The sequence below is a fragment of the Pseudophryne corroboree genome, chromosome 8 (genome assembly GCF_028390025.1).
Source record: "Pseudophryne corroboree isolate aPseCor3 chromosome 8, aPseCor3.hap2, whole genome shotgun sequence".
Lineage (NCBI taxonomy): Eukaryota > Metazoa > Chordata > Amphibia > Anura > Myobatrachidae > Pseudophryne > Pseudophryne corroboree.
The window spans coordinates 445,475,044-445,501,883 of NC_086451.1; the positions used below are offsets into that span (position 1 = coordinate 445,475,044).

The 26,840-nt window shown below is 49.1% G+C and overlaps 1 protein-coding gene across 4 annotated transcripts in view; it reads right to left on the bottom strand.

Moving 5' to 3' along the window:
• Window positions 1–26,840, bottom strand: part of LOC134949533 (histone H3-like centromeric protein A) — a 64,201-nt gene that overhangs the window by 23,875 nt on the left and 13,486 nt on the right. For 2 of the 4 annotated variants that reach the window (XM_063938157.1, XM_063938156.1), the window contains exon 2: window positions 22,765–22,812. The exons of the other annotated variants lie outside the window; for them this stretch is intronic. The gene's annotated coding sequence lies outside the window, so the exon portion shown is untranslated. The remainder of the gene's footprint in view (window positions 1–22,764; window positions 22,813–26,840) is intronic. 4 annotated transcript variants of the gene reach the window in all.

Sequence of the window (26,840 nt, forward strand, 5' to 3'; positions counted from 1 at the left end):
AACAGCAGACGTGTCGTCGGGCTCAGCTGGGATTTTGGAAAATTTAGAATCCACCCGTGCTGTTGCAGCACTACTTGGGTTAGTGCTACACCGGCCTCTAACTGTTCTCTGGATCTTGCCCTTATCAGGAGATCGTCCAAGTAAGGGATAATTAATACACCTTTTCTTCGAAGAAGAATCATCATTTCGGCCATTACCTTGGTAAAGACCCGGGGTGCCGTGGACAATCCAAACGGCAACGTCTGAAACTGATAGTGGCAGTTTTGTACCACGAACCTGAGGTACCCTTGGTTTGAAGGGCAAATTGGGACATGGAGGTAAGCATCCTTGATGTCCAAGGACACCATAAAGTCCCCTTCTTCTAGATTCGCTATCACTGCTCTGAGTGATTTCATCTTGAACTTGAACCTTTGTATGTAAGTGTTCAAAAGATTTCAGACTTAGAATAGGTCTCACCCAGCCGTCCGGCTTCGGTACCACAAACAGCGTGGAATAATACCCCTTTCCTTGTTGTAGTAGGGGTACCTTGACTATTACTTGCTGGGAATACAGCTTGTGAATAGCTTCCAACACCGTCTCCCTGTCGGAGGGAGATGTTGGTAAAGCAGATTTCAGGAATCTGCGAGGAAGAGACGTCTCGAATTCCAATCTGTACCCCTGTGATACTACCTGCAGGATCCAGGGGTCGACTTGCGAGTGAGCCCACTGCGCGCTGAAATTCTTGAGACGACCCCCCCACCGGACCTGAGTCCGCTTGTAAGGCCCCAGCGACATGCTGAGGACTTTTCAGAAGCGGGGGAGTGCTTCTGCTCCTGGGAAGGAGCTGCTTGCTGCAGTCTCTTACCCTTTCCTTTGCCTCGGGCAGATATGAATGGCCTTTTGCCCGCTTGTTCTTATGAGAACGAAAGGACTGAGGATGAAAAGACGGTGTCTTTTTCTGTTGGGAGGTGACCTGAGGTAAAAAAGGTGGATTTTCCGGCTGTTGCCGTGGCCACCAAGTCCGATAGACCGACCCCAAATAATTCCTCCCCTTTATACGGCAAACTTCCATATGCCGCTTGGAATCCGCATCACCTGACCACTGTCGCGTCCATACACTTCTTCTGGCAGAAATGGACAGCGCACTTACCCTTGATGCCAGAGTGCAAATATCCCTCTGTGCATCTCGCATATAAAGAAAATGCATCCTTTAAATGCTCTATAGTCAATAAAATATTGTCGCTATTCAGGGTATCAATATTTCCAGTCAGAGATTCCGACCAAACCCCCCCAGCACTGCACATCCATGCTGGGGCGATTGCTGGTCGCAGTATAACATCAGTATGTGTGTATATACTTTTTAGAGTATTTTCCAGCCTCCTATCAGCTGGATTTTGAGGGCGGCCGTATCAGGAGACGGTAACGCCACTTGTTTTGATAAGCGTGTGAGCGCCTTATCTACCCTAGAGGGTGTTTCCTAGCGCGCCCTAACCTCTGGCGGGAAAGGGTATAATGCCAATAACTTCTCTGAAATTAGCAACTTCCTATCGGGGGTAACCCACGCTTCATCACACACTTCAATCAATTCATCTGATTTCAGGAAAAACTACAGGTAGTTTTTTCACACCCCACATAATACCCATTTTTGTGGTACTTGTAGTATCAGAAATATGTAACGCCTCCTTCATTGCCGTGATTATGTAACGTGTGGCCCTACTGGAAAATACGTTTGTTTCTTCACCGTCGACACTGGAGTCAGTGTCTGTGTCTGTCGACCGACTGAGGTAATGGGCGTTTTAAAGCCCCTGACTGTGTTTGAGACGCCTGGACAGGTACTAATTGGTTTGCCGGCCGTCTCATATCGTCAACCGACCTTGTAGCGTGTTGACACTATCACGTAATTCCATAAATAAAGCCATCCATTCCGGTGTCGACTCCCTAGGGGGTGACATCCCATTACAGGCAATTGCTCCGCCTCCACACCAACATCGTCCTCATACCTGTCGACACACACGTACCGACACACAGCACACACACAGGGAATGCTCTGATAGAGGACAGGACCCCACTAGCCCTTTGGGGAGACAGAGGGAGAGTTTGCCAGCACACACCAAAGCGCTATAATTATACAGGGACCACCTTATAGTAAGTGTTTTCCCTTATAGCAGCTTAATATATAATAATATCGCCAAAAAATGCCCCCCCCTCTCTGTTTTAACCCTGTTTCTGTAGTGCAGTGCAGGGGAGAGCCTGGGAGCCTTCCCACCAGCGGATCTGTGTGGGAAAAATGGCGCTGTGTGCTGAGGAGACAGGCCCCACCCCCTTCACGGCGGGCTCTTCTCCCGGTTTTTACTGTAATCCTGGCAGGGGTTAAATACATCCATATAGCCCAGGGGCTATATGTGATGTATTTTTAGCCAGTAAAGGTAATTACATTGCTGCCCAGGGCGCCCCCCCCCCAGCGCCCTGCACCCTCAGTGACCGCGGTGTGAAGTGTGCTGAGAGCAATGGCGCACAGCTGCAGTGCTGTGCGCTACCTTAAGAAGACTGGGAAGTCTTCAGCCGCCGATTTCTGGACCTCTTCTCTCTTCAGCATCTGTAAGGGGGCCGGCAGGGCGGCTCCGGTGACCCATCCAGGCTGTACCTGTGATCGTCCCTCTGGAGCTAGTGTCCAGTAGCCTAAGAAGCCAATCCATCCTGCACGCAGGTGAGTTCGCTTCTTCTCCCCTTAGTCCCGCGTTGCAGTGAGCCTGTTGCCAGCAGGACTCACTGAAAATAAAAAACCTAACAAACTTTTATTCTAAGCAGCTCTTTAGGAGAGCCACCTAGATTGCACCCTTCTCGGCCGGGCACAAAAACCTAACTGAGGCTTGGAGGAGGGTCATAGGGGGAGGAGCCAGTGCACACCACCTAGTGGTCAAACTTTTAATTTTGTGCCCTGTCTCCTGCGGAGCCGCTATTCCCCATGGTCCTGACGGAGTCCCCAGCATCCACTTAGGACGTCAGAGAAATACCCCTTCCCCTGTTGCATTAGGGGAACTCTGATAATCACTTGCTGTTGACACAGCTTTTGTATGGCAGCTGAAACTATTTCCCTCTCTGGGGGAGAAGCTGGCAAAGCCGATTTGAAAAACCGGCGAGGAGGCACTTCTTCGAACTCCAGTTTGTAGCCTTGGGATACAATTTCAACCGCCCAAGGATCCAAATCCGACTAAACCCAGACCTGGCTGAAGAGTCGAAGACGTGCCCCCACCGGTGCGGACTCCCTCAGCTGAGCCCCAGCGTCATGCGGTGGATTTTGTAGAGGCCGGGGAGGACTTCTGTTCCTGGGAACTAGCCGTAGCAGGCGTTCTTTTCCCTCTACCTCTGGCGAGGAAGGAAGAGCCCCGACCCTTTCTGAACTTATGCGCCCGAAAGGACTGCATCTGATATTGAGGCGTTTTCTTTTTCTGTGGGGGAACGTAAGGCAAAAAAGAAGACTTACCCGCGGTAGCTGTGGAAACCAGGTCCGCGTTCCCTCCCCAAATAAAACCTCACCCATGTAAGGTAAAGTCTCCATATGTCTCTTTGAATCAGCATCACCTGTCCATTGGCGGGTCCACAGGGACCTTCTAGCCGAAACTGCCATGGCATTGGCTCTTGAACCCAACAGCCTAATATCTCTCGCAGCCTCTCTCATATATAACGCTGCGTCCTTAATGTGACCCAAGGTCAACAAAATGCTATCTTTATCTAGGGTGTTACTGCCGGTCTGAGCAGAGCACCCGTATGTGTATAAATTGATTTTAAGGTAGTTTCCTGTCTGCGATCAGCAGGATCATTGAGGGCTGCCGTGTCTGGAGACGGTAGCGCCACCTTTTTGGACAAGCGCGTCAAAGCCTTGTCCGAGGATTCCCACCGTAACCTGTCCTGTGAGGGGAAAGGATACGCCATAATAATTCTCTTGGGAATCTGCAGTCTCTTGTCTGGAGTTTCCCAAGCTTTTTCAAATAAAGCGTTCAGCTCATGAGATGGGGGAAACGTTACCTCAGGTTTCTTTTCCTTATACATGCAGACCCTGGTGGTCAGGGACAGAGGCGTCCTCTGTGATATGCAAAACATCTTTTATTGCAATAATCATATAATGAATACTCTTGGCCACCCTTGGGTGTAACCTTGCATTATCATAGTCGACACTGGAGTCGGAATCCGTGTCGATATCAGTGTCTGCTATCTGGGAAAGGGGACGTTTATGAGACCCCGAAGGGCCTTGTGACAAAGTCAAAGCCATGGATTGACTCCCTGCTTTTTCCCTGACTCTGCTTTGTCCAATCTTTTATGTAATAAAGTCACATTTGCATTTAAAATATTCCACATATCCAACCAATCAGGTGTCGGCGGTGCCGACGGAGACACCACAATCATCTGCTCTGCCTCCTCCCTAGACGAGCCTTCTGCTTCAGACATGCCGACACACACGTACTGACACCCCCACACACACTGGGATATACGAATATGGGGACAGCCCCCCAATAAGGCCCTTTGGAAAGACAGAGAGAGTATGCCAGCACAGACCCAGCGCCACTGGACACTGGAAACAAAGTCCCAGTCTGTACAGCGCTCTTTATATAGATATATTATACACTTTTTGCGCCAAATAAATGTGCCCCCCCCCCCCCCTCGTTTTTGCCCTCTGTTACTTGGTTCAGCAGGGGAGAGTCCGGGAGCAGCTTCTCTGCAGCTTGCTGTGGAGAAAATGACGCTGGAGGATCAAGCCCCGCCCCCTCGACGGCGGGCTTCGGTCCCGCTCAATTTTATTATACTGGCGGGGGTTTTATAATATACTGCCTCCGCAGTATCTAATACCTGTGCCAGTGTTATTTGAGGAAAATAAGACTTTCCTTCCTAATAATTCTATTTCTCGTAGTCCGTAGTGGATGCTGGGAACTCCGTAAGGACCATGGGGAATAGCGGCTCCGCAGGAGACGGGGCACAAAAGTAAAGCTTTAGGACTACCTGGTGTGCACTGGCTCCTCCCCCTATGACCCTCCTCCAAGCCTCAGTTAGGATACTGTGCCCGGACGAGCGTACACAATAAGGAAGGATTTTGAATCCCGGGTAAGACTCATACCAGCCACACCAATCACACCGTACAACCTGTGATCTGAACCCAGTTAACAGCATGATAACAGAGGAGCCTCTGAAAAGATGGCTCACAACAATAACCCGATTTTTGTAACAATAACTATGTACAAGTATTGCAGACAATCCGCACTTGGGATGGGCGCCCAGCATCCACTACGGACTACGAGAAATAGAATTATCGGTAAGTAAATTCTTATTTTCTCTGACGTCCTAGTGGATGCTGGGAACTCCGTAAGGACCATGGGAATTATACCAAAGCTCCCAAACGGGCGGGAGAGTGCGGATGACTCTGCAGCACCGAATGAGAGAACTCCTGGTCCTCCTCAGCCAGGGTATCAAATTTGTAGAATTTAGCAAACGTGTTTGCCCCTGACCAAGTAGCTGCTCGGCAAAGTTGTAAAGCCGAGACCCCTCGGGCAGCCGCCCAAGATGAGCCCACCTTCCTTGTGGAATGGGCTTTTACAGATTTTGGCTGTGGCAGGCCTGCCACAGAATGTGCAAGCTGAATTGTACTACAAATCCAACGAGCAATAGTCTGCTTAGAAGCAGGAGCACCCAGCTTGTTGGGTACATACAGGATAAACAGCGAGTCAGATTTTCTGACTCCAGCCGTCCTGGAAACATATATTTTCAGGGCCCTGACTACGTCCAGCAACTTGGAGTCCTCTAAGTCCCTAGTAGCCGCAGGTACCACAATAGGCTGGTTCAAGTGAAACGCTGAAACCACCTTAGGGAGAAATTGAGGACGAGTCCTCAATTCTGCCCTGTCCGTATGAAAAATTAGGTAAGGGCTTTTATAGGATAAAGCTGCCAATTCTGAGACACGCCTGGCTGAAGCCAGGGCCAACAGCATTACCACTTTCCATGTGAGATATTTTAAGTCCACAGTGGTGAGTGGTTCAAACCAATGTGATTTTAGGAACCCCAAAACTACATTGAGATCCCAAGGTGCCACTGGAGGCACAAAAGGAGGCTGTATATGCAGTACCCCCTTGACAAACGTCTGAACTTCAGGAACTGAAGCCAGTTCTTTCTGGAAGAAAATCGACAGGGCCGAAATTTGAACCATTAATGGACCCTAATTTTAGGCCCATAGACAGTCCTGTTTGCAGGAAATGCAGGAAACGACCCAGTTGAAATTCCTCTGTAGGGGCCTTCCTGGCCTCGCACCACGCAACATATTTTCGCCAAATACGGTGATAATGCTGTACGGTTACATCCTTCCTGGCTTTGATCAGGGTAGGGATGACTTCATCCGGAATGCCTTTTTCCTTCACGATCCGGCGTTCAACCGCCATGCCGTCAAACGCAGCCGCGGTAAGTCTTGGAACAGACAGGGTCCCTGCTGGAGCAGGTCCCTTCTTAGAGGTAGAGGCCACGGGTCCTCTGTGAGCATCTCTTGAAGTTCCGGGTACCAAGTCCTTCTTGGCCAATCCGGAGCCACGAGTATAGTCCTTACTCCTCTCCTTCTTATGATTCTCAGTACCTTGGGTATGAGAGGCAGAGGAGGGAACACATACACTGACTGGTACACCCACGGTGTTACCAGAGCGTCCACAGCTATTGCCTGAGGGTCCCTTGACCTGGCGCAATACCTGTCTAGTTTTTTGTTGAGGCGGGACGCCATCATGTCCACCTTTGGTTTTTCCCAACGGTTCACAATCATGTGGAAGACTTCTGGGTGAAGTCCCCACTCTCCCGGGTGGAGGTCGTGTCTGCTGAGGAAGTCTGCTTCCCAGTTGTCCACTCCCGGAATGAACACTGCTGACAGTGCTATCACATGATTTTCCGCCCAGCGAAGAATCCTTGCAGCTTCTGCCATTGCCCTCGTGCTTCTTGTGCCGCCCTGTCTGTTTACGTGGGCGACTGCCGTGATGTTGTCTGACTGGATCAGCACCGGCTGACCTTGAAGCAGAGGTCTTGCTAGGCTTAGAGCATTGTAGATGGCCCTTAGCTCCAGGATATTTATGTGAAGTGATGTCTCCAGGCTTGACCACAAGCCCTGGAAATTTCTTCCCTGTGTGACTGCTCCCCAGCCTCTCAGGCTGGCATCCGTGGTCACCAGGACCCAGTCCTGGATGCCGAATCTGCGGCCCTCTAGAAGATGAGCACTCTGCAACCACCACAGGAGAGACACCCTTGTCCTTGGTGACAAGATTATCCGCTGATGCATCTGAAGATGCGACCCGGACCATTTGTCTAGCAGATCCCACTGGAATGTTCTTGCGTGGAATCTGCCGAATAGGATTGCTTCGTAAGAAGCCACCATCTTTCCCAGGACCCTTGTGCATTGATGCACTGAGACTTGGCCTGGTTTTAGGAGATTTCTGACTAGTTCGGATAACTCCCTGGCTTTCTCCTCCGGGAGAAACACCTTTTTCTGGACTGTGTCCAGGATCATCCCTAGGAATAGAAGGCGTGTCGTCGGGATCAGCTGCGATTTTGGAATATTGAGAATCCACCGTGCTGGCGCAGCACTATCTGAGATAGTGCTACCCCGACTTCCAACTGTTCCCTGGATCTTGCCCTTATCAGGAGATCGTCCAAGTAAGGGATAACTAAAACTCCCTTCCTTCGAAGGAGTATCATCATTTCGGCCATAACCTTGGTAAAGACCCGGGGTGCCGTGGACAATCCAAACGGCAGCGTCTGAAACTGATAGTGACAGTTCTGTACCACAAACCTGAGGTACCCTTGGTGAGAAGGGTAAATTGGGACATGTAGGTAAGCATCTTTGATGTCCAGAGACACCATATAGTCCCCTTCTTCCAGGTTTGCAATCACTGCTCTGAGTGACTCCATCTTGAATTTGAACCTTTGTATGTAAGTGTTCAAGGATTTTAGATTTAAAATTGGTCTCACCGAGCCGTCCGGCTTCGGTACCACAAATAGTGTGGAATAGTACCCCTTTCCCTGTTGTAGGAGGGGTACCTTGATTATCACCTGCTGGGAATACAGCTTGTGAATGGCTTCCAATACTGCCTCCCTGTCTGAGGGAGACGTCGGTAAAGCAGACTTTAGAAAACGGCGAGGGGGAGACGTCTCGAATTCCAATTTGTACCCCTGAGATACCACCTGAAGGATCCAGGGGTCCACTTGCGAGTGGGCCCACTGCGCACTGAACTTCTTGAGACGGGCCCCCACCGTGCCCGAGTCCGCTTGTAAAGCCCCAGCGTCATGCTGAGGACTTTGCGGAGGCGGGAGAGGGCTTTTGTTCCTGGGAACTGGCTGTTTGCTGCAGCCTTTTTCCTCTCCCTCTTCCACGGGGCAGAAATGAGGCGCCTTTTGCCCGCTTGCCCTTATGGGGCCGAAAGGACTGCGCCTGATAATACGGCGTCTTCTTAGGTTGAGAAGCTACCTGGGGTAAAAATGTGGATTTTCCAGCAGTTGCCGTGGCTACCAGGTCTGATAGACCTACCCCAAATAACTCCTCCCCCTTATAAGGCAATACGTCCATGTGCCTTTTAGAATCCGCATCACCTGACCACTGCCGCATCCATAAACCTCTTCTTGCAGAAATGGACAGCGCGCTAACTCTTGATGCCAGTCGGCAAATATCCCTCTGTGCATCACGCATATATAGAAATGCATCCTTCAAATGCTCTATAGTCAGTAATATACTGTCCCTATCTAGGGTATCAATATTTTCAGTCAGGGAATCCGACCACGCCACGCCCGCACTGCACATCCAGGCTGAGGCGATTGCTGGTCGCAGTATAACACCCGTGTGAGTGTATATACATTTTAGGATATTCTCCAGCTTTCTATCGGCAGGTTCCTTTAGGGCGGCCGTATCAGGAGAGGGTAGTGCTACCTGTTTAGACAAGCGTGTGAGCGCTTTATCCACCCTAGGGGGTGTTTCCCAACGTGCCCTATCCTCTGGCGGGAAAGGGTATGATGCCAATAACCTTTTAGGAATTATCAGTTTTTTATCGGGGGAAACCCCACGCCTCATCACACACTTCATTTAATTCCTCGGATACAGGAAAAACTACAAGCAGTTTTTTCTCACCAAACATAATACCCTTTTTAGTGGTACTTGTATTATCAGAGATATGCAATACATTTTTCATTGCTTCAATCATGTAACGTGTGGCCCTAGTGGAAGTCACGTTTGTCTCCTCATCATCGACACTGGAGTCAGTATCCGTGTCTGTGTCTGCCATTTGAGGTAACGGGCGTTTTAAAGCCCCTGATGGCGTTTGAGACCCCTGGACAGGCACAAGCTGAGTAGCCGGCTGTCTCATGTCGTCAACTGTCTTTCGTAAAGAGCTGACACTGTCACGCAATTCCTTCCATAAGCTCATCCACTCAGGTGTCGACTCACTAGGGGGTGACAACTCTATAATAGGCAATTGCTCCGCCTCCATCTCATTTTCCTCCTCAAACATGTCGACACAATCGTACCGACACACCGCACACACACAGGGAATACTCTGATAGAGGACAGGACCCCACTAGCCCTTTGGGGAGACAGAGGGAGAGTATGCCAGCACACACCAGAGCGCTATATATAGACAGGAATACCACTATAAAATGTGCTTTTCCCTTTATAGCTGCTGTTATTATTAAAACTGCGCCAAATTAGTGCCCCCCTCTCTTTTTTACCCTTTTCTGTAGTGCAGGACTGCAGGGGAGAGTCAGGGAGACGTCCTTCCAGCGGAGCTGTGATGGAAAATGGCGCCTGTGTGCTGAGGAGATAGGCTCCGCCCCCTTCTCGGCGGCCTTTTCTCCCGCTTTTTGGTGAGTTCTGGCAGGGGTTAAAATACATCCATATAGCCCTGGGGGTTATATGTGGTGTATTTTTGCCAGCCAAGGTGTTTACATTGCTGCTCAGGGCGCCCCCCCCTAGCGCCCTGCACCCTCAGTGACCGAAGTGTGAAGTGTGCCTGAGTAACAATGGCGCACAGCTGCAGTGCTGTGCGCTACCTTGTTGAAGACTGATGTCTTCTGCCGCCGATTTTTCCGGACCTCTTCTTGCTTCTGGCTCTGTAAGGGGGCCGGCGGCGCGGCTCTGGGACAGAGCTCCGAGGCTGGGCCTGTGTTCGGTCCCTCTGGAGCTAATGGTGTCCAGTAGCCTAAGAAGCCCAAGCTGGCTGCAAGCAGGCAGGTTCGCTTCTTCTCCCCTTAGTCCCTCGATGCAGTGAGCCTGTTGCCAGCAGGTCTCACTGAAAATAAAAAACCTAAAACTAAACTTTCACTAAGAAGCTCAGGAGAGCCCCTAGTGTGCACCCTTCTCGGCCGGGCACAAAAAATAAGATTTTACTTACCGATAAATCTATTTCTCGTAGTCCGTAGTGGATGCTGGGACTCCGTCAGGACCATGGGGATTAGCGGCTCCGCAGGAGACAGGGCACAAAAATAAAAGCTTTAGGACTACCTGGTGTGCACTGGCTCCTCCCCCTATGACCCTCCTCCAAGCCTCAGTTAGGATACTGTGCCCGGACGAGCGTACACAATAAGGAAGGATTTTGAATCCCGGGTAAGACTCATACCAGCCACACCAATCACACCGTACAACCTGTGATCTGAACCCAGTTAACAGCATGATAACAGAGGAGCCTCTGAAAAGATGGCTCACAACAATAACCCGATTTTTGTAACAATAACTATGTACAAGTATTGCAGACAATCCGCACTTGGGATGGGCGCCCAGCATCCACTACGGACTACGAGAAATAGATTTATCGGTAAGTAAAATCTTATTTTCTCTGACGTCCTAGTGGATGCTGGGACTCCGTCAGGACCATGGGGATTATACCAAAGCTCCCAAACGGGCGGGAGAGTGCGGATGACTCTGCAGCACCAAATGAGAGAACTCCAGGTCCTCTTTAGCCAGGGTATCAAATTTGTAGAATTTTACAAACGTGTTCTCCCCCGACCACGTAGCTGCTCGGCAGAGTTGTAATGCCGAGACCCCTCGGGCAGCCGCCCAAGATGAGCCCCCCTTCCTTGTGGAATGGGCCTTGATAGATTTAGGCTGTGGCAGGCCTGCCACAGAATGTGCAAGTTGAATTGTGCTACAAATCCAACGAGCAATCGTCTGCTTAGAAGCAGGAGCACCCAGCTTGTTGGGTGCATACAGTATAAACAGCGAGTCAGATTTTCTGACTCCAGCCGTCCTTGAAATATATATTTTCAATGCCCTGACAACGTCCAGCAACTTGGAATCCTCCAAATCGCTAGTAGCCGCAGGCACCACAATAGGCTGGTTCAGGTGAAACGCTGAAACCACCTTAGGCAGAAACTGAGGACGCGTCCGCAGTTCTGCCCTGTCCGAATGGAAAATCAGATATGGGCTTTTATACGATAAAGCCGCCAATTCTGACACTCTCCTGGCTGAAGCCAGGGCCAGTAGCATGGTTACTTTCCATGTAAGATATTTCAAATCCACCGATTTGAGTGGCTCAAACCAATGGGATTTGAGAAAATCCAAAACTACATTAAGATCCCACGGAGCCACTGGGGGCACAACCGGGGGCTGTATATGTAGTACTCCTTTTACAAAAGTCTGGACTTCAGGAACTGAAGCCAATTCTTTCTGGAAGAAAATCGACAGGGCCGAAATTTGAACCTTAATGGACCCTAATTTGAGGCCCATAGACAATCCTGTTTGCAGGAAATGTAGGAATCGACCCAGTTGAAATTCCTCCATCGGGGCCTTCCTGGCCTCACGCCACGCACCATATTTTCTCCAAATGCGGTGATAATGTTGTGCAGTCACCTCCTTCCTGGCTTTTACCAGGGTAGGGATGACCTCTTCCGGAATGCCTTTTTCCCTTAGAATTCGGCGTTCAACCGCCATGCCGTCAAACGCAGCCGCGGTAAGTCTTGGAATAGACACGGTCCCTGCTGAAGCAGGTCCCGTGTTAGAGGTAGAGGCCACGGATCTTCCGTGAGCATCTCCTGAAGTTCCGGGTACCAAGTTCTTCTTGGCCAATCCGGAGCCACGAGTATCGTTCTTACTCCCCTTTGCCGTATAATTCTCAGTACTTTTGGTATGAGAGGCAGAGGAGGAAACACATACACTGACTGGAACACCCACGGTGTTACCAGAGCGTCCACAGCTATTGCCTGAGGGTCTCTTGACCTGGCGCAATACCTGTCCAGTTTTTTGTTGAGGCGGGACGCCATCATATCCACCTTTGGTTTTTCCCAACGGTTCACAATCATGTGGAAGACTTCTGGATGAAGTCCCCACTCTCCCGGGTGTAGATCGTGTCTGCTGAGGAAGTCCGCTTCCCAGTTGTCCACTCCCGGAATGAACACTGCTGACAGTGCTATCACATGATCTTCCGCCCAGCGAAGAATCCTTGCAGCTTCTGCCATTGCCCTCCTGCTTCTTGTGCCGCCCTGTCTGTTTACGTGGGCGACTGCCGTGATGTTGTCCGACTGGATCAACACCGGCTGACCCTGAAGCAGGGGTTTTGCCAGGCTTAGAGCATTGTAAATCGCTCTTAGCTCCAGTATATTTATGTGAAGAGACATCTCCAGGCTTGACCACACTCCCTGGAAGTTTCTTCCCTGTGTGACCGCTCCCCAGCCTCTCAGACTGGCATCCGTGGTCACCAGGACCCAGTCCTGTATGCCGAATCTGCGGCCCTCTAACAGATGAGCACTCTGCAACCACCACAGAAGAGACAAAAACACAAAAACAATAGCAGCGCTAAAAATTGCTAACACATCGGATTGAGTGAAAAATATTTCTATTTAATATAGTGGCAATCTAAGCCTATTAAAACAAAAGTGCACAGCTCATAAACTGGAATGTAAAATTAAAATGGGTCTCAATTTGTAAATTGCCTCAGGTAAGCAGTCCGTTCCTATTAGATGAACTGGATGAGCAGATAAACAATTGTGAGAAAAGACTGACTGCGCAGTCTAACCGTCCAACTTTACCCGTGCCGCTAGAGGTGAAGTCCCTTGGGAATTATTGCTGTAATTGCACGTCCAAACGGGTTTCCTCAGTATAATGCGGTGTCCTTTCACTTAAGGCGGTGAATTGTGGGATGTTGGAGAATTGGTTCCTCAGTGTATCTGCAGCAATGAATGTCCAGTTCTGGTCCGGATGTAGGCAATAAGATGGCAAGTGGTGACCCAAGTGGTGGTTCCTGACGCGTTTCGCTGTACAACCTACAGCTTTTTCAGAGGATAATTTTGTGGCTGAACTGGTCTGATATTTATACCAGTGTTGATTAGCCAAACTATCTGCACCTGTTTACTCAATCCTTTTAATATACAGATCTAGTGTTCAAAGCATATACATACTGTGACAATTATACTCTATTTAAAATTCGTGGACAGACTCACCTGATTAAAACAAATTATTTCTATTATATCTAATATATTTAAAAAAATTCATGGTATCGTATGTTAATTACTTCCGGGTGAAACTATCATGTGACATATACATCGTATTAATACATTAGTTATTTCTTCATTGTTTTTATTTTAGTATAAAGAGATCTTTATCTATACATACCTACAAAAACAGAAATGCTCAAATTCAGAATACAATAAGTCATCTTAGGCCGCTGATCTGGTTACGTCCATTATGTTAATGGACACTTCCGTACTTTGACCCATTGAACTTCCGCCTTGTGGAACGCATCGAGACGATGTCATTTCCCTATCCGCCCACCGAGGCGTCATATGACTAACCACGGCTCTCCGCTCCCGGTCACCTGACTCAGTGAGTCCGATCACGTGACCCGATTACGGAGTCCCGTGGGGAAAACTCAGGGATTAACCATTACAATAAGGGACCAATTTTATGTTGGTCACGTGGTGTTGATACTCGAGATATGGATTTGTGTTTACATAGTTCCTTACCTTTAATTTAAAATTACTTCACATACATTAAACCATCTTATAAAGTTGCCGATTTTTTATTATTGTTTATATTCGACTATTTGTTTACCTATTCCTTTTATTTTTCTGGGCTATAACGAATTAGTTTTCTAACACATGACAGGGGAAAAAAAATAAGAATTTACTTACCGATAATTCTATTTCTCGGAGTCCGTAGTGGATGCTGGGGTTCCTGAAAGGACCATGGGGAGTAGCGGCTCCGCAGGAGACAGGGCACAAAAAGTAAAGCTTTTCCAGATCAGGTGGTGTGCACTGGCTCCTCCCCCTATGACCCTCCTCCAGACTCCAGTTAGGTACTGTGCCCGGACGAGCGTACACAATAAGGGAGGATTTTGAATCCCGGGTAAGACTCATACCAGCCACACCAATCACACCGTACAACTTGTGATCTAAACCCAGTTAACAGTATGATAACAGAGGAGCCTCTGAAAGATGGCTCCCTAAACAATAACCCGAATTAGTTAACAATAACTATGTACAAGTATTGCAGATAATCCGCACTTGGGATGGGCGCCCAGCATCCACTACGGACTCCGAGAAATAGAATTATCGGTAAGTAAATTCTTATTTTCTCTATCGTCCTAGTGGATGCTGGGGTTCCTGAAAGGACCATGGGGATTATACCAAAGCTCCCAAACGGGCGGGAGAGTGCGGATGACTCTGCAGCACCGAATGAGAGAACTCCAGGTCCTCCTTTGCCAGGGTATCAAATTTGTAGAATTTTACAAACGTGTTCTCCCCTGACCACGTAGCTGCTCGGCAGAGTTGTAATGCCGAGACCCCTCGGGCAGCCGCCCAAGATGAGCCCACCTTCCTTGTGGAATGGGCCTTAACAGATTTAGGCTGTGGCAGGCCTGCCACAGAATGTGCAAGTTGAATTGTGTTACAAATCCAACGAGCAATCGACTGCTTAGAAGCAGGCGCACCCAACTTGTTGGGTGCATACAGTATAAACAGCGAGTCAGATTTTCTGACTCCAGCCGTCCTTGAAATGTATATTTTTAAAGCTCTGACAACGTCCAACAACTTGGAGTCCTCCAAGTCGCTTGTAGCCGCAGGCACTACAATAGGCTGGTTCAGGTGAAACGCTGATACCACCTTAGGGAGAAAATGCGGACGCGTCCGCAGCTCTGCCCTATCCGAATGGAAAATTAAATAAGGGCTTTTATAAGATAAAGCCGCCAGTTCAGATACTCTCCTGGCGGACGCCAGGGCCAGTAACATAGTCACTTTCCATGTGAGATATTTCAAATCCACATTTTTTAGTGGTTCAAACCAATGGGATTTGAGGAAATCTAAAACTACATTTAGATCCCACGGTGCCACCGGAGGCACCACAGGAGGCTGTATATGCAGTACTCCTTTGACAAAAGTCTGGACCTCAAGAACTGAGGCCAATTCTTTTTGGAAGAATATTGACAGGGCCGAAATTTGAACCTTAATAGATCCCAATTTGAGACCCATAGACAATCCTGATTGCAGGAAATGTAGGAAACGACCCAGTCGAAATTCCTCCGTCGGAGCACTCCGATCCTCGCACCACGCAACATATTTCCGCCAAATGCGGTGATAATGCTTCGCGGTGACTTCCTTTCTTGCCTTAATCAAGGTAGGAATGACTTCTTCTGGAATGCCTTTTCCTTTTAGGATCTGGCGTTCAACCGCCATGCCGTCAAACGCAGCCGCGGTAAGTCTTGGAATAGACACGGTCCCTGCTGAAGCAGGTCCTGTCTTAGAGGTAGAGGCCACGGATCGTCCGTGACCATCTCTTGAAGTTCCGGGTACCAAGACCTTCTTGGCCAATCCGGAGCCACTAGTATCGTTCTTACTCCGCTTTGCCGTATGATTCTCAATACCTTTGGTATGAGAGGCAGAGGAGGAAACACATACACCGACTGGTACACCCAAGGTGTTACCAGCGCGTCCACAGCTATTGCCTGCGGATCTCTTGACCTGGCGCAATACCTGTCCAGTTTTTTGTTGAGGCGAGACGCCATCATGTCCACCATTGGTCTTTCCCAACGGTTTATTAGCATGTGGAAAACTTCTGGATGAAGTCCCCACTCTCCCGGGTGAAGATCGTGTCTGCTGAGGAAGTCTGCTTCCCAGTTGTCCACTCCCGGGATGAACACTGCTGACAGTGCTATCACGTGATTCTCCGCCCAGCGAAGGATCCTGGCAGCTTCTGCCATTGCACTCCTGCTTCTTGTGCCGCCCTGTCTGTTTACATGGGCGACTGCCGTGATGTTGTCCGACTGGATCAACACCGGTCTTCCTTGAAGCAGAGGTTCCGCCTGGCTTAGAGCATTGTAGATTGCTCTTAGTTCCAGAATGTTTATGTGAAGAGACTTTTCCAGGCTCGACCACACTCCCTGGAAGTTTCTTCCTTGTGTGACTGCTCCCCAGCCTCTCAGGCTGGCGTCCGTGGTCACCAGGATCCAATCCTGTATGCCGAATCTGCGGCCCTCCAATAGATGAGCCCTCTGCAACCACCACAGAAGAGATACCCTTGTCCTTGGAGACAGGGTTATCCGCAGGTGCATCTGAAGATGCGTGCATTGATGTACAGACACCTTTCCTGGTTTTAGGAGATTCCTGACCAGGTCGGATAACTCCTTGGCTTTTTCCTCGGGAAGAAAAACCTTTTTCTGAACCGTGTCCAGAATCATCCCTAGGAACAGCAGACGAGTTGTCGGCATTAATTGGGATTTTGGAATATTCAGAATCCATCCGTGCTGCTTTAGCACCTCTTGAAATATTGCTAATCCCATCTCTAGCTGTTCTCTGGACCTTGCCCTTATTAGGAGATCGTCCAAGTATGGGATAATTAATACGCCTTTTCTTCGAAGAAGAATCATCATCTCGGCCATTACCTTTGTAAAGACCCGAGGTGCCGTGGACAAACCAAACGGCAGCGTCTGAAACTGATAGTGACAGTTTTGTACAACGAACCTGAGGTACCCCTGGTGTGAGGGGTAAATTGGAACGTGGAGATACGCATCCTTGATGTCCAAGGATACCATAAAGTCCCCTTCTTCCAGGTTCGCTATCACTGCTCTGAGTGACTCCATCTTGAACTTGAACTTCTTTATGTACAGGTTCAAGGACTTCAGATTTAGAATAGGCCTTACCGAGCCATCCGGCTTCGGTACCACAAATAGAGTGGAATAATACCCCTTCCCTTGTTGTAGAAGAGGTACCTTGACTATCACCTGCTGAGAGTACAGCTTGTGAATGGCTTCCAAAACCGTCTCCCTTTCGGAAGGGGACGTTGGTAAAGCAGACTTCAGGAAACGGCGAGGTGGATCTGTCTCTAATTCCAACCTGTACCCCTGAGATATTATCTGCAGGATCCAGGGATCTACCTGCGAGTGAGCCCACTGCGCGCTGTAATTTTTGAGACGACCTCCCACCGTCCCCGAGTCCGCTTGAGAAGCCCCAGCGTCATGCTGAGGCTTTTGTAGAAGCCGGGGAGGGCTTCTGTTCCTGGGAAGGAGCTGCCTGTTGCTGTTTCTTCCCTCGACCTCTGCCTCGTGGCAGATATGAATAGCCCTTTGCTCTCTTATTTTTAAAGGAACGAAAGGGCTGCGGTTGAAAAGTCGGTGCCTTTTTCTGTTGGGGAGTGACTTGAGGTAGAAAGGTGGATTTCCCGGCTGTAGCCGTGGCCACCAAATCTGATAGACCGACTCCAAATAACTCCTCCCCTTTATACGGCAAAACTTCCATATGCCGTTTTGAATCCGCATCGCCTGTCCACTGTCGCGTCCATAAAGCTCTTCTGGCCGAAATGGACATAGCACTTACCCGTGATGCCAGTGTGCAGATATCCCTCTGTGCATCACGCATATAAAGAAATGCATCCTTTATTTGTTCTAACGACAGTAAAATATTGTCCCTGTCCAGGGTATCAATATTTTCAATCAGGGACTCTGACCAAACTACCCCAGCACTGCACATCCAGGCAGTCGCTATAGCTGGTCGTAGTATAACACCTGCATGTGTGTATATACTTTTTTGGATATTTTCCATCCTCCTATCTGATGGATCTTTAAGTGCGGCCGTCTCAGGAGAAGGTAACGCCACTTGTTTTGATAAGCGTGTTAGCGCCTTGTCCACCCTAGGAGGTGTTTCCCAGCGCTCCCTAACCTCTGGCGGGAAAGGGTATAATGTCAATAATTTCTTTGAAATTATCAGCTTTTTATCAGGGGCAACCCACGCTTCATCACACACGTCATTTAATTCTTCTGATTCAGGAAAAACTATAGGTAGTTTTTTCACACCCCACATAATACCCTGTTTAGTGGTACCTGTAGTATCAGCTAAATGTAACACCTCCTTCATTGCCAAAATCATATAACGTGTGGCCCTACTGGAAAATACGGTTGATTCGTCACCGTCACCACTGGAATCAGTGCCTGTGTCTGGGTCTGTGTCGACCGACTGAGGCAAAGGGCGTTTTACAGCCCCTGACGGTGTTTGAGGCGCCTGGACAGGCACTAATTGATTGTCCGGCCGCCTCATGTCGTCAAACGACTGCTTAAGCGAGTTGACGCTATCCCGTAATTCCACAAATAAAGGCATCCATTCTGGTGTCGACCCCCTAGGAGGTGACATCCCCATATTTGGCAATTGCTCCGCCTCCACACCAATATCGTCCTCATACATGTCGACACACACGTACCGACACACAGCAGACACACAGGGAATGCTCTAAACGAAGACAGGACCCACTAGCCCTTTGGGGAGACAGAGGGAGAGTCTGCCAGCACACACCAAAAAGCGCTATATATGACAGGGATAGCCTTATAATAAGTGCTCCCTTATAGCTGCTTTATATATATCAAGATATTGCCATTAAATTTGCCCCCCCTCTCTGTTTTACCCTGTTTCTGTAGTGCAGTGCAGGGGAGAGACCTGGGAGCCGTCCTGACCAGCGGAGCTGTGAGAGGAAATGGCGCCGTGTGCTGAGGAGATAGGCCCCGCCCCTTTTTCGGCGGGCTCGTCTCCCGCTATTTTGTGAATACAGGCAGGGGTTAAATATCTCCATATAGCCTCTGGGGGCTATATGTGAGGTATTTTTAGCCTTTATATAGGTTTACATTTGCCTCCCAGGGCGCCCCCCCCCCCAGCGCCCTGCACCCTCAGTGACTGCGTGTGAAGTGTGCTGAGAGGAAAATGGCGCACAGCTGCAGTGCTGTGCGCTACCTTTAGAAGACTGCAGGAGTCTTCAGCCACCGATTCTGGACCTCTTCTTACTTCAGCATCTGCAAGGGGGCCGGCGGCGCGGCTCCGGTGACCATCCAGGCTGTACCTGCGATCGTCCCTCTGGAGCTGATGTCCAGTAGCCAAGAAGCCAATCCATCCTGCACGCAGGTGAGTTCACTTCTTCTCCCCTCTGTCCCTCGTTGCAGTGATCCTGTTGCCAGCAGGAATCACTGTAAAATAAAAAACCTAAGCTAAACTTTCTCTAAGCAGCTCTTTATGAGAGCCACCTAGAATTGCACCCTTCTCGGCCGGGCACAAAAATCTAACTGGAGTCTGGAGGAGGGTCATAGGGGGAGGAGCCAGTGCACACCACCTGATCTGGAAAAGCTTTACTTTTTGTGCCCTGTCTCCTGCGGAGCCGCTACTCCCCATGGTCCTTTCAGGAACCCCAGCATCCACTAGGACGATAGAGAAATTATTTAATAATTCGCCCACATATTAAACCAATACTTCAATGCGGTTCTTAATAAGACGTGCAATTACAGCAATAATTCCCAAGGGACTTCACCTCTAGCGGCACGGGTAAAGTTGGACGGTTAGACTGCGCAGTCAGTCTTTTCTCACAATTGTTTATCTGCTCATCCAGTTCATCTAATAGGAACGGACTGCTTACCTGAGGCAATTTACAAATTGAGACCCATTTTAATTTTACATTCCAGTTTATGAGCTGTGCACTTTTGTTTTAATAGGCTTAGATTGCCACTATATTAAATAGAAATATTTTTCACTCAATCCGATGTGTTAGCAATTTTTAGCGCTGCTATTGTTTGTTTGTGTTTTTGTTACTTTTGGGTGTGACTACCCCATTTTAATTAGCAGCAGCATTAGAGTTGCGGCAACCTTCAGCGCCCGATCCATTACCTATTGGTATACTTCTTTTGCACCACAGAAGAGACACCCTTGTCCGTGGAGACAAAGTTATCCGCTGATGCATCTGCAGATGCGATCCGGACCATTTGTCCAGCAGATCCCACTGAAAAGTTCGTGCGTGGAATCTGCCGAATGGAATCGCTTCGTAAGAAGCCACCATTTTTCCCCAGGACTCTTGTGCATTGATGCACAGACACTTTTCCTGGTTTTAGGAGGTTCCTGACAAGTTCGGATAACTCCCTGGCTTTCTCCTCCGGAAGAAACACCTTTTTCTGAACCGTGTCCAGAATCATTCCCAGGAACAGCAGACGTGTCGTCGGGGTCAATTGAGATTTTGGAAAATTCAGAATCCACCCGTGCTGTTGCAGCACTACTTGGGTTAGTGCTACTACGTCCTCCAGCTGTTCTCTGGACCTTGCCCTTATCAGGAGATCGTCCAAGTAAGGGATAATTAATACGCCTTTTCTTCGCAGAAGAAACATCATTTCGGCCATTACCTTGGTAAAGACCCGAGGTGCCGTGGACAATCCAAACGGCAGCGTCTGAAACGGATAATGACAGTTTTGCACCACGAACCTGAGGTACCCTTGATGTGAAGGGCAAATTGGGACATGCAGGTAAGCATCCTTGATGTCCAGGGACACCATAAAGTCCCCTTCTTCCAGATTCGCTATCACTGCTCTGAGTGACTCCATCTTGAACTTGAATTTTTGTATGTACAGGTTCAAAGATTTCAGATTTAGAATAGGTCTTACCGAGCCGTCCGGCTTCGGTACCACAAATAGTGTGGAATAATACCCCTTTCCCTGTTGTAGGAGGGGTACCTTGACTATCACCTGCTGAGAATACAGCTTGTGAATGGCTTCCAATACCGTCGCCCTGTCTGAGGGAGACGTTGGCAGAGCAGACTTTAGGAACCGGCGAGGGGGAGACTTCTCGAATTCCAACCTGTAACCCTGAGATACTACCTGCAGGATCCAGGGGTCCACCTGTGAGTGAGCCCACTGTGCGCTGAAATTCTTGAGTCGACCCCCCACCGCCCCTGAGTCCGCTTGTAAAGCCCCAACGTCATGCTGAGGGCTTTTCAGAAGCCGGGGAGGGCTTCTGCTACTGGGAGGGAGCTGCTTGGTGCACTCTCTTACCCTTTCCTTTGCCTCGGGGCAGATATGACTGTCCTTTTGCCCGCTTGTTCTTATAGGAACGAAAGGACTGCGGCTGAAAAGACGGTATCTTTTTTAATAACTTTTTCTAAGCAGCTCTTTAGGAGAGCCACCTAGATTGCACCCTGCTCGGACGGGCACAAAAACCTAACTGAGGCTTGGAGGAGGGTCATAGGGGGAGGAGCCAGTGCACACCAGGTAGTCCTAAAGCTTTTACTTTTGTGCCCAGTCTCCTGCGGAGCCGCTATTCCCCATGGTCCTTACGGAGTTCCCAGCATCCACTTGGACGTCAGAGAAATTATTGCTGCCCAGGGCGCCCCCCCCCTGCGCCCTGCACCCTTGCTGTGCCTGTGTGTGATGTGGGAGCAATGGCGCGCAGGGCGACCGCTGCGCGGTACCTCACTGAAGATCTGAAGTCTTCTGCCGCCTGTGAAGTCTTCTTTCTTCTTATACTTACCCGGCTTCTATCTTCCGGCTCTGTGAGGAGGAAGGCGGCGCGGCTGCGGGACGAACAGCGAGGACGACACCTGTGTTCCGACCCTCTGGAGCTAATGGTGTCCAGTAGCCTAAGAAGCAGAGCCCATCAGTCCAGGAAAGTGGGTCTGCTTCTCTCCCCTTAGTCCCACGAAGCAGGGAGCCTGTTGCCAGCAGTGCTCCCTGAAAATAAAAAACCTAACAAAAGTCTTTTCAGAGAAACTCAGTAGAGCTCCCCTGTAGTGCATCCAGTCTCCTCTGGGCACAGGATCTAACTGAGGTCTGGAGGAGGGGCATAGAGGGAGGAGCCAGTTCACACCCATCTAAAGTCTTAGAGTGCCCATGTCTCCTGCGGAGCCCGTCTATACCCCATGTTCCTTACGGAGTCCCCAGCATCCTCTAGGACGTAAGAGAAAAATCGTCTGAAACAGAGTCCGCTCAACCCTTCTCATTGCGATTTAAGGCCGACTCCTGATCAGCCTCAATACAGGGATTTATTTATTGTTTTGCAAAAGGGAAGAAAACGTATTGTGCCAACATTACAGCCATCAAGAGGATTCCACAGGACACCGGGGACTAAGGGCTGAGTGGTAGATGTGTGTTCTAGGTGCAGATCAGACCTTTAATAGATGTGACTGGCCCCTTCGTACGGACCTGGACAAATGCGACCTTTATTCGCACTCATTAATGATGGAAAAATGATCCACAGTCTATGGGATTAATCACAACTCACCAAATCATTTAGAAAATCTGCAAACGCCCTATTAATAAACGCAACGGATGCAGAGAACACATGAAGAAAATGAGAACGCAGCCAATAGGGAAACGGAGACATCACTTGGCAAGCTGTCGCAAATTATCAGCATGCTGACAACGGGAACAGAATATATTGTATTTGTAACAGCACCAACGGACTTGGAACTATAACTGCACAATTCATCATGAGTTTAATAAGTTTGTGAGGAGCCTTTCATATTGGTTCCAGAAGAGAACATGTGGCTTACACATGTATGGACCTTACCCCAAAGCACGCTGCTCCCTTATCCGCAGTACTGCTGGTTACAGCTACCTGTAACACAAAACCGGGAACTACGGTCAACACAGCAATCACTGAATCAAATTATGTCACAAAGATTCATAGATATATTGCGGGGATCAGACATCTTCCAAAGAAACACACACAAAGCACACTTTAAAGGGCAATTTAGTAGAGGACGATGGCTGTGATCTATTGCGCAAATATGCCGCAGTTGATAAGATCGCTTATTTTGATCTGTACTTCTATGGTGCAGGGAACAGGAATGTCAATACTGCTGCAGTGGGATCAGTACGATTTGCAGATGGGCCGGATGACGGGTGTCAGTATACCGACAGCGGCATTCCGTCCATCAGAATCCCGACAGCCCCCCATTAAGCCCCCTAACCCTCACCTTTTCCTTACCCTAACCCTCCCTTGTGGGTGGCTAACCCTAACCTGCCCTCCCCGGTAACTAACCCTAACCCCCCTTCTAATGGCTAATTGGTGCAATGTGTATAAGGAGCTTTAACTGGTGCAATGTGTATAAGAGGGGCTACCTGGTGCAATGTGTATAAGGAGCTTTAACTGGTGCAATGTGTATAAGAGGGGCTACCTGGTGCAATGTGTATACGGAGCTTTAACTGGTGCAATGTGTATAAGAGGGGCTACCTGGTGCAATGTGTATAAGAGGGGCTACCTGGTGCAATGTGTATAAAGGAAAAGTTCACCCTGCGCGCCAGAGTCTAGAACCGGCACTGGTTCCATCACAAATGACAAGAAATCAGTAAAAAACAGATTGCCCTACTGTTAATAACACATAGCCCAGGATGTAATGCTGGGAACACACTGGGCCTCATTCAGATGCGGTCACAAAGCGACTGAAGTACGCAAATCGGTCAAGGTTTCCTTTCTGTGCATGCACGCGCAGCAATTTAACTGTGATGACGGTCGCAACGAGGGATAAGTCGCAAAGAGTGTGACAGGAAGTCAGCGTTTGGGGGGTGGTAACGGGGAGTGGCCGGTTAAACGCAGCCGTGTCATAGCCGTTCAGACGGCGTTTTCTGGGAAAGCATAAATTAGCAGTTGCGATCTTACTTGCTACTGGAGACAGACTGCAAAAGCTATAGCAGAAAGAATGTGTCCAATAGCTGGACTTCAATGTTATGGAAACAAATAAATGTAATTAAAAATCTAGCCGATTCCAAACGACATAATGGACACTCCATAGATACCCAGATAGGAGTATTAAAATCGATGAATCCTATGCTAATTTATACTGTAAGCCGACACTGGGTGGGACTAATGCAAATTAAACAAGTTCTGTAAAGTGCTGCGTTTATACCATTAAAGTGGATGCTGGTGACTGGGTGAGACGACACAACGATCACTGACTGTGCAGGACCCCATCTGCCCAGAATGTGCTTTACTGCGTACTCAGAAATCTACAGGCTATGGTTAAGGTTCGGCACTCGCCCCAGTACTGTATACAGCAGGTGTAACAGTGACACCCGCAGGCCTGAAGCGGCACTACATTAATATAGGTTTAACTACTAAACTGAAAGCTAAAGATTTTACTAACCGGTAAATCTATTTCTCGTAGTCCGTAGAGGATGCTGGAGACTCCGTAAGGACCATGGGGATAGACGGGCTCCGCAGGAGACATGGGCAATTTAAGAAAGAATTTAGTTCCTGGTGTGCACTGGCTCCTCCCTCTATGCCCCTTCTCCAGACCTCAGTTAGAGAAACTGTGCCCAGAGGAGCTGACAGTACGAGGAAAGGATTTTTGTTAATGCAAGGGCAAGATTCATACCAGCCACACCAATCACACCGTATAACTTGTGATAACGACCCAGTTAACAGTATGACAAATAACATAGCATTAGTTCATGCCCGATGCAACAATAACGTAACCCTTATTGAAGCAATAACTATATACAAGTATTGCAGAAGAAGTCCGCACTTGGGACGGGCGCCCAGCATCCTCTACGGACTACGAGAAATAGATTTACCGGTAAGTAAAATCTTATTTTCTCTAACGTCCTAGAGGATGCTGGGGACTGCGTAAGGACCATGGGGATTATACCAAAGTTCCCAAACGGGCGGGAGAGTGCGGATGACTCTGCAGCACCGATTGAGCAAACATAAGGTCCTTCTCAGCCAGGGTATCAAACTTATAGAATTTTGCAAAAGTGTTTGAACCCGACCAAGTAGCAGCTCGACACAGCTGTAGTGCCGAGACCCCCCGGGCAGCCGCCCAAGAATAGCCCACCTTCCTAGTGGAATGGGCCTTGACCGATTTTGGTAACGGCAAGCCAGCCGTTGAATGCGCTTGCTGAATCGTGTTACAGATCCAGCGAGCAATAGTTTGCTTTGAAGCAGGAGCACCAATCTTGTTGGATGCATACAGGACAAACAGCGACTCCGTTTTCCTGACCCTAGCCATCCTGGCCACGTAAATTTTCAAAGCCCTGACTACATCAAGCAACTCGGAATCCTCCAAGTCACGTGTAGCCACAGGCACCACAATAGTTCAATGGTTCATATGAAAAGATGACCACCTTTGGTAGAAATTGTGGACGGGTCCGCAATTCCGCTGTATCCATATGGAAAACCAGATAGGGGCCTTTATGTGACAAAGCCGCTAATTCTGACACACGCCTAGCCGAAGCCAAGGCTAACAACATGACCACCTTCCACGTGAGATATTTTAACTCCACCGTTTTAAGTGGTTCACACCAGTGTGACTTTAGGAAACTTAACACCACGTTAAGATCCCAGGGTGCCACCGGAGGCACAAAAGGAGGTTGAATATGTAGTACTCCTTTTACAAATATCTGAATTTCTGGTAGAGAAGCCAACTCCTTTTGAAAGAAAATGGATAGGGCCAAATCTGGACCTTAATGGAGCCTAATTTTAGGTCCAAATTCACTCCGGGCTGTAGGAAGTGAAGAAAACGGCCCAGCTGGAATTCCTCCGTAGGAGCATTCCTGGCCTCATACCAAGAAACATATTTTCGCCATATACGGTGATAATGTTTAGATGTCATGTCCTTCCTAGCCTTTATCAGCGTAGGAATGACCTCATCCGGAATGCCTTTCTCTGCTAGGATCCGGCGTTCAACCGCCATGCCGTCAAACGCAGCCGCGGTAAGTCTTGGAACAGACAGGGCCCCTGTTGTAACAGGTCCTGTCTTAGAGGAAGAGGCCACGGTTCTTCTGTGAGCATTTCTTGCAGATCTGGATACCAAGTCCTTCGTGGCCAATCTGGAACAATGAGGATTGTTCTCACTCCTCTTTTTCTTATTATCCTCAGCACCTTGGGTATGAGAGGAAGAGGAGGAAATACATAGACCGACTGGAACACCCACGGTGTCACCAGGGCGTCTACAGCTACTGCCTGCGGGTCTCTTGACCTGGCGCAATACCTTTGTAGCTTTTTGTTGAGGCGGGATGCCATCATGTCCACCTGTGGCAGTTCCCACCGACTTGTAATCTGTGCGAAGACTTCTTGATGAAGTCCCCACTCTCCCGGGTGGAGGTCGTGTCTGCTGAGGAAGTCTGCTTCCCAGTTGTCCACTCCCGGAATGAACACTGCCGACAGTGCGCCTACATGATTCTCCGCCCAGCGAAGAATTCTGGCGGCTTCCGCCATCGCCACCCTGCTCCTTGTGCCGCCTTGGCGGTTTACATGAGCCACTGCGGTGATGTTGTCTGACTGGATCAGAACCGGTTGGTCGCGAAGCAAGGTCTCCGCTTGACGCAGGGCGTTGTATATGGCCCTTAGTTCCAGGATGTTGATGTGAAGGCAAGTCTCTTGACTTGACCACAGACCTTGGAAATTTCTTCCCTGTGTGACTGCTCCCCAACCTCGGAGGCTTGCGTCCGTGGTCACCAGGACCCAGTCCTGAATGCCGAATCTGCGGCCCTCGAGAAGGCGAGTACTCTGCAGCCACCATAGCAGTGACACCCTGGCACTGGGGGGACAGGGTGATTAACCGATGCATCTGAAGATGTGACCCGGACCACTTGTCCAGTAAGTCCCATTGGAAAGTCCTCACATGGAACCTGCCGAAGGGAATG